Source organism: Sceloporus undulatus, chromosome 2 (assembly GCF_019175285.1).
Source record: "Sceloporus undulatus isolate JIND9_A2432 ecotype Alabama chromosome 2, SceUnd_v1.1, whole genome shotgun sequence".
NCBI lineage: Eukaryota > Metazoa > Chordata > Lepidosauria > Squamata > Phrynosomatidae > Sceloporus > Sceloporus undulatus.
Genome location: NC_056523.1, coordinates 153,559,518 through 153,571,893, shown reverse-complemented (window position 1 = coordinate 153,571,893; position 12,376 = coordinate 153,559,518).

Sequence of the window (12,376 nt, the reverse complement as noted above, 5' to 3'; positions counted from 1 at the left end):
GATCAAATCTTTCCAGGAAAACCCCATGTCAAGAAAACCACCTTAGGGTTGCCATAGGTCATGAACTAGTTGAAGGCACACAACTACAACAACTACAACAACAACAAAATATGCATTTATGTGCTTGTTCAAGAATGCCTTTCCTTTATAAGAAAATTTAAGATGGTTAACAATGTGAAAATGAAACTTTAAATTTTCAACAAAACAAAAATTTAAACTGTTAGATAAAAGAATACTGTCAATACACATGCAAACAGTAAATCTGATATAAGTGACAACAGTTACATGATCAAACTGTAATGAGCAGTCACTCTCACATACCCTCAGCTATTCCAAAACTAGCTGGAATAGTGGGGCCAAACAGGCAGGCCTCTTTGGTTGTGAAAGAGTATTTTGCAGCAATGGTGCTATAACTGAGAAGACTCTGTCCCCCATGGCCCCTTGCTCAGCTTCAGCCTTTTAAATAAAAGGGCACCCCCTGTTTACATTTGGTCATCCTAGTAGGGATAACAATGAAACAGCAGAACAAATGTGCATGTCTAGGGTATTTAGATGAAATAAGGGTCAGGAGGTCTGTCCCTTTCATGGTTGTGTGGAAGAGGAAATGTCAGCAAAGGAACACATGTTGAAATTTCCTTTTCACTGCTGTGTGTCTCAGACCTATGGTGGTCCTATCACAGGGTTTCTTTTGGCAAAATATGTTCAGAGGGGGTTAGCCTTTATCTTCCCTTGAGACTGACATAGTGTGACTTGCCAAAGATCACCAATGGGTTTCCATGGTCAACCAGGGATTTGAATCTTGTTTCCTAGAGATGTAGTCCAATGCTCAAACCACTCTTCTACAGAATAATTAAAAGGAACAGGAGCCCTGCCCATTATTTCACTTTGCAACTCTAGTGATTGCTACTGTTGATCTTAGGCACATTTGTTCAAAGCACAGGTGTGGCAGTGGCAGGTGAGGGAAGGGGAGGGGAGGTATTGCTGGCATATTTCACTTTCCTGTACAATAGAATGCAGGCATCTTACTAACACCTCTATTTTTTCTCCTGTTTGGATTGTAACATCTTGCCTGATGAAGACGCCAGTGGAGCTTTAAAAGCATTTCGGTTGCCCAATAAAGGTATCACTGTTTGGTGGATTTTTGTTAATTTGCTAAATGGGCAAGACAGCTACCCCTGCATATGTACAGTACATCACCACCACCACCATCACCACCACCATCTCTCTCTCTCTCTCTCTCTCTTCTTTGATTAATGCATTTCCTACATGTCTCTGAAGACTTCAGTCTTTCTTAGGTGGTTTATATTATAATGAATAGTAAAAAAGAAAGAAAACAACCAAACAAATATCATCATTTTTTCTTCAGTCTTTTCTAAGGGAAAGGGAAAGTTGGAATCAAGTGTCAGATAACCCCCTTTGTTCATTTCTGCCCCCATAGCTACATCCCTGTCCTGCATCAAGCATAGGATACCCTCTTTCAGAGTGTTATCTGAAACTTGATTTTCACAGAGGCAAAATGTGATTTATGTACTTTCCCCTAGATAACACAGAGGAATTCAGTCCTCAGCAGTGTCCTGAACTCTGCAGCAATTTGACTGCTATTCTTTACATCTAAGACACCAAAAACCCTGCAAGGTTGAAACGTATCTATTTTGGTGATTTGATTAATTATTTACCATTTCCATACTTCAGTGGTAAGCTGTTGAGAGTATTTGTTTGCAATATGTTCAGGAAATGATGGTTTCCCCTTCATTTTTCATTTTTATTGGCTTGTAATTTTACCAACTTCTTACCATTGTTCATTTCTACTAAAGCTGTATTTGTACATGTGCTGTCCACACTTTTAAAAGAGCTGTACACAGGATTGAATGGGTTCAGATGAGGACAAAAATAAAAAAAATAGTCGTGGTATGGAAAACTAGTCCTATGATGAAAGCTTGAAGGAACTGGCATTCTTATCCAGAATGAGGGGAGAGGGAACTGTCATATTCAAAAAGATATGTTCTCTGCTGCCCTGGAAGTTATAGGATGGCAAGATTTGAACAGTGGACGATATCACACAATGGGTTTTGCAGCTCCAGTCCAAAGTCATTCCTCGTCCAACCATGTGAATTCACATTAAAACATGATAGATTATCACACATGATTGCTTTCTATGGGGAGTGCTTCCGAGCCAGATCCAAAGTCAATCCAAAGTGATTCCTGATTTTTGTGAATTCGGTAACAAGCAAATTCACAAAAATTGTTTCCAAGCTCACTTTGATTTCAATCCAAATTGGTCTGGTGTAGAATGCAACTTTGCTTCTGTCCTGGTACAGCCCCCCAAACCTCCAAGGTGGCAAATTTCCCATGATGCAGTGCTGCAATTTTGCTCCATTTGCTTCCGGTACTCCTTCAAGAATGGAGGCTGCATAATATTTCTATAATAATAATAATAATAATAATAATAATAATAATAATAATAATAATAATAATAATTTCTTTCCTGCCTCTCCTCAAGGCTCGAGGCAGGGTACCCAAAGGAGAACAGGGCACCTTGGTTCCAGCCTTGAAGAGAGGCAGGAAAGAAAATTATTGTTGTTATTATTATTATTATTATTATTATTCTAAAACAATTATTTCTTGCCTCTCCTCAAGGCTTGAGGCAAGGTACCCAAAGGAGAACAGGACACTGCAAAATAACAACAGCAACAACAACAACAACAATTTATTAGTTTGCTGAGGCACCAGAGCTCTCTGGCAGAGAAGGCTCAATGTCTCACAACACTAAAGTTTCCAGAATTCCATAGCACTGAGCCAAGATAGTTAAAGTGGAGTCAAACGGGATTATTTCCCCAGTGCAACCTAAGAGAAGGCAACTGTTAAAAAGGTAGGGAGAGTGGATTGGATTCAAGGATGTGGTATTTTAGGGAGCATGGAGAATAAGGGAAACTGGATCATTTCTGCATTTCTCCAAAATGGGTCTCCTTCAGATCCAAAGGATTTACTTCCAAGTAAAGCTGCAGTTTCTACACTGATTATTTTGCAGTGAAATAAATTTAATAATAATAATAATAATAATAATAATAATAATAATAATAATAAATGGATGGGAGCTCTGACACAGAGGATAGATGTAGATGTAGCTGAAATGGATGAGGAGAATGACAGGAGGATAGATGTAGATGTGGCTGAAATGGATGAGGAGAATGACAGGAAGATAGATGTAGATATAGCTGAAATAGAAGGGGAGAATGACAGGAGGATAGATGTAGACAGATGTTGCTGAAATGGATGAGGAGAATGTCAGGAGGATTGATGTCGATGTAGTTGAAATTGATGGGGGCTCTGACATGGAGGACCCATTTGGATTTAGCTGCCAGGGATGGGAAAATAGAAGGGAGGAAGAAACGTGAAACAATCATTCACATGAGGCTAACATTCCTGTGAAAATGGAACCAGGAAGTGGTCCCCTTCTTTACCCAAGAAGTGCAAAGTTTCACGATGCGTTCAGAGCCCCACTGAGCATGTGCAAGGGTGCCAATTCAAATTGGTGACTCCAAATAGTATGTACTGGTATGATAATTTATTTTGCCCTCGCTTCGCTTTGCCTCAGGAATGACCACAATTCTACTTTTCATGTGAGATAATTAATTGCATGAATTGCCTTGGATTCAAATTGACTCTGCTTCCCCTTCACTTTGAATTGTCTCTGGATTTTAGTTCAAATTTCACATGTGATGAATGCCAATGAGAAAGCAATGAAAAGCAAGGGTGTTCAACAATAGCCTAATTAGCTAAGCTAGTGGCTTGTGTCTCCCAGGATATCTTCAAAATAAGGCTGGGCAACCATGTGCTGAGGATGCTCTTCCTCTTGATTTCTTCCATCAGGGATGTAACTATGGAGGGGGCCAAATGACCCTCTCAAATAAGAATTCTGTCTCTTCTTTCCTTCACTCCCCAGATTTCTAACACTGCTGCAGTCAAGCATTTAGAGAAGCTGTTTAGGCATGCAAAGAAAGAAGCAGCCAACCAAATTACCAAAGGAATGAGAATGTCAGAGTTGTAGGTGTGAAAGATTTTCACTGCCTTATTCTTTGCAATGCTAGACGTTTGGAGATTGTAGGAAAATTTCACTTTGTTTTTGCTGTGTCAGCCACAGCAAAAATCCCACAAAAAATCCTACCAAAAAAATAAAAACTTAAAAAAATCCCAAAAGAATTCTTATTTAGGGAGCAACACTCTCATTTGCTTGTGCTCCATAGCTAGTCCTTGTCCTGCATCAAGCATGGGTTTGCATTTGATGGCCAACAAGATCCCATTGTTATTTTAATGTTCGCTTTTTCTATTTTCTATGCTTTTCCTCTTTCTTTCTTTCTTTCTTTCTTTGACAAATCATTTTACCTCTCTGCCCCCCTTTTAAAGGGACTATTAAAGAGGTATGAGCCTGCAGGAACTAAGCAGAGCTGTGGAGGACAGGCAGTTTTGGAAATGTCTCATACACAGGGTCACCATGGGTTGAGATTGACTTAAGAATGGTTAACACCATCAACAAAGGAAGAACCTTGGCTTAAGCCCAACCAAAGGGTAAAACTGTGTCCCCCAAAGTAGTCAAGAAAGAAGAGGTTTCCTGTCTGATCTACGTCACGATTCCACCTGTGCAATACTAACTGGCTGCTCCAATTGGCCCAGGGTGACCAGATGTCATAACTTCAAATGAGAACAAGGCAATTCAAGAAAAATGTAGAACATTACGAAATAAAAGCTATAAACACTCTTATCAATAAACATTCATACTTCTTAGTAATGGAGGAGATTCTGAAATTCCTCCTGGGCAGGAGGTTGAAATGTAGGACCTGTCCTGACTTGGTGGAAGCCAGGTGTCACAACATCGTGCTGTGGCTGCCATAAATACTGCTGACCATTCCATCTTGGATCCCTGTTCTCTGCCTGAGAATTCTAAATATCCCTCCTGAAAACTGCAAATCCCAGAATGCAACAGGAGGCAGCTAGAGCAGTTAAAGTGGAATAGTAGCACTATAAGAGTATAGTGTGATAAACACTCCTGAGTGCTTGGTACAATGAGAGTCCCCTACAAAAGCTGGGACCATACAGGATTGTAGCCAAAGTCTGCTGCCTGAGACAACTCTCTCAGTGTCTAATGGTAAAGTTAACCACACCTCTAATAATTATCTGACCCCTCAGGTTGCAGTGGCAGGCTCAAATCCCAACTACCAAGGTATTTGTCCATCTTATTTCCTGACAGTGTCATCTCTCCTTCAGGCTTATTTCATCAAAATCAATCAAATGGGAAAAATACATTAAAATAAACACCAAAACAATATGTTTTCCCTTGTTTTGTTTAATAGGAAGTCAGCAGTTTGCCTGTGCTTTGATGTGGGGATGCACATTTGAGGTCACAATTATTGTCAGATCTTCTAAACAAAAGCTTGGAGGCTGAGCTTATTTTTACCCAGCTGCACATATAGATCTAAAGAGGATCTCACCTGCTACACCTTCTAAATTTACAAAAAGAGCTTTCAGATCTTATAAGAACCATTGTCCTCCAGACATTCTCACCACATTTTTGGGTGCATCTACACAGTAGAACGAATGCAGTTAGACACCACATTAACAGCTGTGGCTTTATCCTACAGAATCCTAGGATTTGTAGTTTTGTGTGGTACCCACACTCTTTGGTAGGGAAGACTAAAGACTACCAATCCCAGGATTCAATAGGATGGAGCTACATCACTTTAAGTGTCAAACAGCATTATTTCTAGATGTACCCTTGTGTCAAGTATCAAAACAGTTTAAGAAACACTGACAGTGCCATTTGTTTATCACTACTTGGAAATAGCAGTTTAAGCATATTAATGAGATGGGATCTGTAGAATGTTGGTGATATAAAAACCAACATGTTGACATGTTCTGTATATGAAAGCATTGTCCATCCATACAGGCATTTTGATTACATAGCTAATGACCAGATTATTGGGAACATAGGAAGTTGCCTTATCTCATGTCAGAGCATTCTGGTCCTTCCAAACACCCTAGTAGTAGTGCCCTAGCTGCTTACTATTCATTCCATTGGTACAGCACCCATTTCGCACAGGATTCCTAGTTTAGTTCCTGAAATCTGAATGGCCACTCCCACTAAAAAAACAACTCTGAAAATCAGGAGAGGTGCTGATATAAAAATGCTAAGCAATAAGTCTAATTCTCTGACTGAGGGCACATGTATACTGGCCAGAATACTCTGAGATGCCTCCAGAGTATTCTGGCCCCAAATTCACCCCCTACCTGTTCTCTTTTGCTGTGCATTTTTAGCTCTTGCAGTGAATGATGGGTGGCTGCCTTCTTGCATAGTACCCATTTGTTGCTATGTTATATCTCATATCATGTAGGCAAGACTTATAGCAAGTGCACTAATGCTAGTTGGAATTCACTGCTCGAGAGAATGCTCTTCTTCCTGAACTATGACAAACAATTCTAACTCATTAAACTACCAATCACAGGATTCCACAGGTTGGAGCCGTGACAGTTACAGTGGTTTCAAACTGCTATAACTAATAGTATAGATGAGAGCACAGCATGAGAGCCAGCATGGTGTAGTGGTTTGAGAGTTTGACTATGGCACTGGAAGCCATGGTTTGAATCCTGGCTCAGCTATGTAAACCCACTAGGTGACCTTGGACAACTCACACTCTCTCAGCTTCAGAGGATGGCAATGGCAAACCCTCTCTAAAGAAACTTGCCAAGAAAACCCCTTGATAGAGTTCACATTAAACTCACTATATGTTGGAAACAGGCATACTGCTACTACTACTACATTAAAGTCCTGCTCTATATTTCTATCTGGAGGGCAAGGAATGGGGGGAAGGCAGGGAAAATTGAATTACAGATTCTAATTATACCTTTATTTGTTTTCATAAATTCCAGTTACAGTGTCAGAGTACCAATACAAAAATCCATCAGTTGGACAACTTCCAAATTTCAGTTTTCATAAAATGACTTTGAAAGGATAAAACATGATGGGTTTATAAAGCTAGGTGGAAAAACTTACCCAGGCAAACAATCTAAGTGCTTCCTTGTCTCTGTTACCCATTGTAAAGGACACAAGAAAGGAAACACTTGAATGGACAACTTTGTCTGGAATATCTATTGTAAAAAGCGGGATCTGGTTTTAATAAATGTAATTCAGTTTAATACATGGGAAAAACACTTGCAAGTACAGTGCCTCTTTTGTGAATTCCAGCATACATGTCACAGCTGTGACTATCCTATGAAAGAGATTTGCAGCTGATTGATAGTTCGGTGCCCAAAGGTACTGAAGTTGAATATTTCACTGCTGGTTATTCAATGGCTTGCAGCTGCACAGACACTGTGGAATGGGGTTTTTTATGGTTCCATTTTAGGGTACACAATGAAAGTGGCTTCACTTCAAGATAATCTAGTGCCCAGTTCCCAATGATTTGTCTTCCTAAATAGTCACAAAACATATGCAAAGAGATGGGAGGTCCCATTTCTTTGTGTCTGATCTGAAATCCAAAATGCATTTTCCCTCTTCCAAATGAGTTTATTGAATAAAGGAAAATAGTCAAATGCACACTTTTCCTAAAAAGGAACTACCACAGCTGACTCATTTTACCTGTAATACATGGAAGCTTTTTTTTTAATGAACATGTATCATGACTCAGAAGGTTGCTGATTTCACTGTATAAGTTGTGACATGCCAAGACAGAGCCACTGGACTTGGATGTAGAGGGAAAAAACTACATGCAAGTACCCATTCCATTGTTAAGTCACTTAGGCCCTGTGCAGACTGACCATTAAGGCCAGCCTGGGGGGGGGGGGAGTTGGGACGTGGTGTCCACATGACACATACCTTGACTCCACCCCCAGGGCACTGCTCCAAATGGTGAGCGACATCACGGCTCTCCTCTGGCATTGCGTCCACACAATGCAGCACCAAAGGAGCACCTTAAAGCCATGGGGCCACAGGTATCGCACCCTGGAAAGACCAGATCGGGGCTGCAGCGTGCGGTTGCTGTGACCCTGATCCAGCGCAACTGAAGGCAGCTGCAGGCCACCCCTTAGGGGCAATCTGCACAGCCCTTTCATTTTCGAGCACTAGGACACATTGCCCTGAGAGGTATGCATTTGCTTTGTATAGACCCAAACCAAATTGTTCAGTTCTGAAGTTTGAAGTGCGGCAGATGTCCTCCAAAGTTGTCCAAACCAAATTAGAGTGCCCCCAAAAATTCAGAAATGATTCGGAGAGTAAGAGTAAGGGATATGGTAGCATAGATTATGGCCAGAATCCTCTATGGCAGTTATAAATGTGCAACCTTGAGTTATGCTGTAAGAGTGACAGATTCACAATCCCAAGTTTAGGGGTTATGTTGGGACTGTGAAAGTCCCCCAGTCCCCACTTAGTGGGCAGCAGCTGCTGGAATCAATGATGGTTGTTTTCCTTTCAGCTGGGAAGCAGCTGACTGATATCCCTACCTACCCCCGTCACATGAGCAATTTCTGGTGCAAAAGAGGAATTGCAACAGGGACCCTGATTCTGCCTGTCACAATGAAAATTACTCTTGGAAGTGGGTGGAAACAGCAGTCATCTGCTTTCCAAATAACAGGGGAACAGAACTCTGTCAATGGCAGTGGTTACTGTCTGGTAAGTGGGGATAGGATGGGTTGGGCTGGGATTCATTCCACAGAATCAAAACTACCATGCCTATGCATACATAAATCCCATACATGATTTTGCCTGGTGTGCCTGCAAAAATGCAGCTGTCTATATATGTAAAATGCCAGGAAGGGAAGAGGGAGGGTAATTTTGTGATTTATAGCTCCAGTTTCCAACCAGACAATAATTTTATATGGTGTCTCATTTTTTCATTCCTTAAAAAAAAAAACTTTTATAAGGGTTGCCTTGTGTAACCCCTCCCACTCCATGTAGCAGTCTTCAGACCCCTGGAAATCTGGGCCTGAAAATCCATCCAGTTGTGCCACTGACATACAGAAAGATAGACAACCAACCAACCAGAGGCAGTTCCCTTTTGAAACAGCTGAGAGCAGAAAGGAAAACAGCAAACCCCACAACACTCTGTACCTGCTTGCCTGAAATATGACAGGCTTCATCTACTCAGAAGTGGCCAATATGCTTGCAAATGTCACTCAATATTTTTAAAAGTTTAAAGTATGTGTAGCCATTTACTGATACCTTCAAAATAGTCAGTGAAGAGGCATTAAGCATGAGATTGTCCGAAACAAGGTTCTGATTTAGCAGATGGTCTCTGAAATGGCCAGAGCCAAATCAACATTCATAGTGAGATGACAAAGCAAGATCTGAACCAATTCTTCTCTTTGTTACACGCTCCTAAATTATCAGTCCTGGCGAATTTGCTATTGCTCTATATTTTTTTCGTATGGTTTCTGAAATTTTCAGTTAAAGCCGTACACGATTGTCATTTCATTGTTGGTTGCTTAAAAGGGGAGGGCACAAGCTAGGCATAAATAAACATAAATGTGCACAAACATAAATGTGAATTAAACATATATTTTTTTGAAATTCAGATGGTTATAAACTACATTTGCTCCAAATACATAGATATCTATATGCTCATGTCTGTGATGAGGCTATGATCACACCAACTTCCTTACCAAGTGACAGCCTATCTTTTGACCTGAAGATGTCCCATTACGAAAACCTGTGACAGGACATCTTAAATGCCATAATTTCAAATGCAATTTGAATTGTGTAAACATACTTTCTCCATGGGATGAATTAAAGTCTGTCATCACATTTTCACCTATTTTGAATGTGTGCATTTTTGACATTTCTCTATAGTCATTTTAATCCTCTGTTCAATATCATGAACATTGAAGATCATTTTTGTCATGTTAAGTCCCACTAGTATTTTTGTGATCTAGAAATGATGGTGGTAGTAGTGGTGGTGATGATGATATGGGTTTGTTAAAAAAAGCAACAGTTCTGGACAGTTTGGGGAACTTTTTTTTGAGAGAGCGATGGGTTATTTTGGTAAACAAAATTCTTTCCTTCTGCAAACCTGACACAGCAGGCATGTAGTATTTTTTTTCAAGAAACTCAGAGCAGGTTTTCCCAGACAAGGCTGCAGGTGCCATAGAGAAGCTTCATCTACCAAGAAGAAGGAGAATGGGAACAAGGAGATGCATCCCATATCCTCTCCATTCTTATCTTTTCCATTACAGTGGATCCTCCCCCCCCCCTCGTGGTTTCTAAATGAGTTGATTTTCCTTTCCCATTATTATCACAATCATAAATGACTGGGCAGTATAAACTATGATGGTCCATAGAATTATATTGGTCCATAAAAACAGAGTAATGTGTTGTCCACAGTGAACTTATTATGAAACAAAAGCTTAGCTGTTCACTTTCTGTTTGCTTATATTTACCTGATCTGTCCTACCAAGCTCATGCATTTTTAGAAAACCAATAAGTATTCGGCTTTCCTTTTGTGGAACTGAGGTGAATGACACAGTGCTCTTGTGAATGGTTCTCTGACATGAATGTTTTATAGCCACCTCAGCAATTCTTTTCTCTGTTGTCTGTTAGTGCTCCAATGTTTAAACCAAGCAATCAGTTAAATTAGTTTAGTAAAACAGTTTTAAGCAGCTCAAATGTAATTAACTCAGCAGCAGATCTGTGTAAAGCAATGTTCATATAAATACTAGTGATGGAAAGTCTCCTGTCAGGAAAGAGGTTATCTCTTTTCCCACATGGGAGGGACTGCCTCTTCTAAGGTTAAGCCTTTTATGACACATGTGTACATATTCTAAAAAACAACAATAGCAACAACAAAATAACACCTCCTCAAAAAAACAACAACAACAAACAAAACTTGTCGTTTTAGATCCACTTCTAATCAGGTGCAAAGTTATACAAATTAAACAGGTAGATTTTCAAAATAACTATCTAAGGGGCTGTGCACACTGGCCATAAAGGCCAGCTTGGGAGCAGAGTTGGGGTGTGGTCCACATGACACATGCCCTGACTCCGCCCCAGGGCAGTGTGATGTCACGCACCGCTCCACATGGCATGGAGCATCACGTGTTCCTCTGGTGCTAGGTCCACATGACACAGAACCAAAGGAGCGCCTTAAAGTCATGGCACCATGGCCCTTTCCAGGGCACAAAAAGGGCTGCAGTGTGCTGTTGCCGCAGCCCCAACCCAATACAGCTGGAGGTGGCTGCAGGCCACCCCTTAGGGACAGTCTGCACAGCCCCTAAGACTGCAGTTTTCTGGTCTGTTGGAGGACATTCTAAGGGCCATATACTTCAGTCGATGGACAAGGAGGTCCACATTTGGAAGCTTCAGAAATACGGAAAGATCCATCACTTTTGCAATATTGCTGAGGGCAGGGAACCATCTAATTAAAAATAATAATAATTGTATTTTTTATTAATTTTTATTAGAGAATTCCATTATATATATACATATGTATAATTGTACATTGTTTATACTGTATTTACATCTTCATTTCTTTCTTTAGTGTTCGCTTAACAATATATTTCTGCTATTTTCTGTATGATTTTCAATTTATACACCCCTTGCTCCCCTTCCCATTATCATATTATTCAATTCGTTTGGTTCTTGCTTGAGCTTGGTTGTTTCAACCTTCTTACTTTACTTTGTAAAGTTTCTTTTGTTTCATATAGCAGTGTGTTATAGATAATATTTTAAATAAGCGTTGTCTATACATCTTAGTTCATATCTTTCTACTATTTAATAATCTATTAGAAAATATTTTGATTTGAGGTTCTGTTGTTTATCGGTGCGGTTATGTACACGTGAAGTTATTAAACCAAGATTATTTTGATTTAATTTAATTTGGTCTTCTTGTACACTTAGAAAAGATTCTACCATACTGTCACTCCTTTTTCTTCTATATCTATATATAGAAAACCTTTTGTATTACTTTTTTTTAATATAAAATACTTTATTCATAATACAAAATACAAACTCTTGCGATCATAAAACAATGGTTTAAAAAAGTTTCATGTCTATAAAAACTTTCCTTTTAAATTTTACACAATTCAATTTGTTTAAAATAAATCTGACCATAAAGAAGAGTGCTAGATGGAGGCAAAACGGATGTAAAATTTGTATTAATGTAATCTATAAGAGAGACCATTTTTCCTGAACAGGTCTTTGATTTTGTTGTTTTGAGTTATATTTCATATTATATGTTAATTTCTCCATAAGCCATTGATCCCAAACTCTTTTCCACTAGCTATCCAGGGATACAAGACCTATTTTCCAATTATTAGTCACTTCTAGACGAGCTACTGTCAGCAAAAAAGATATCAACTTTCTGTTTTTTAAAGATTTATTACCTTTTGTGTATAT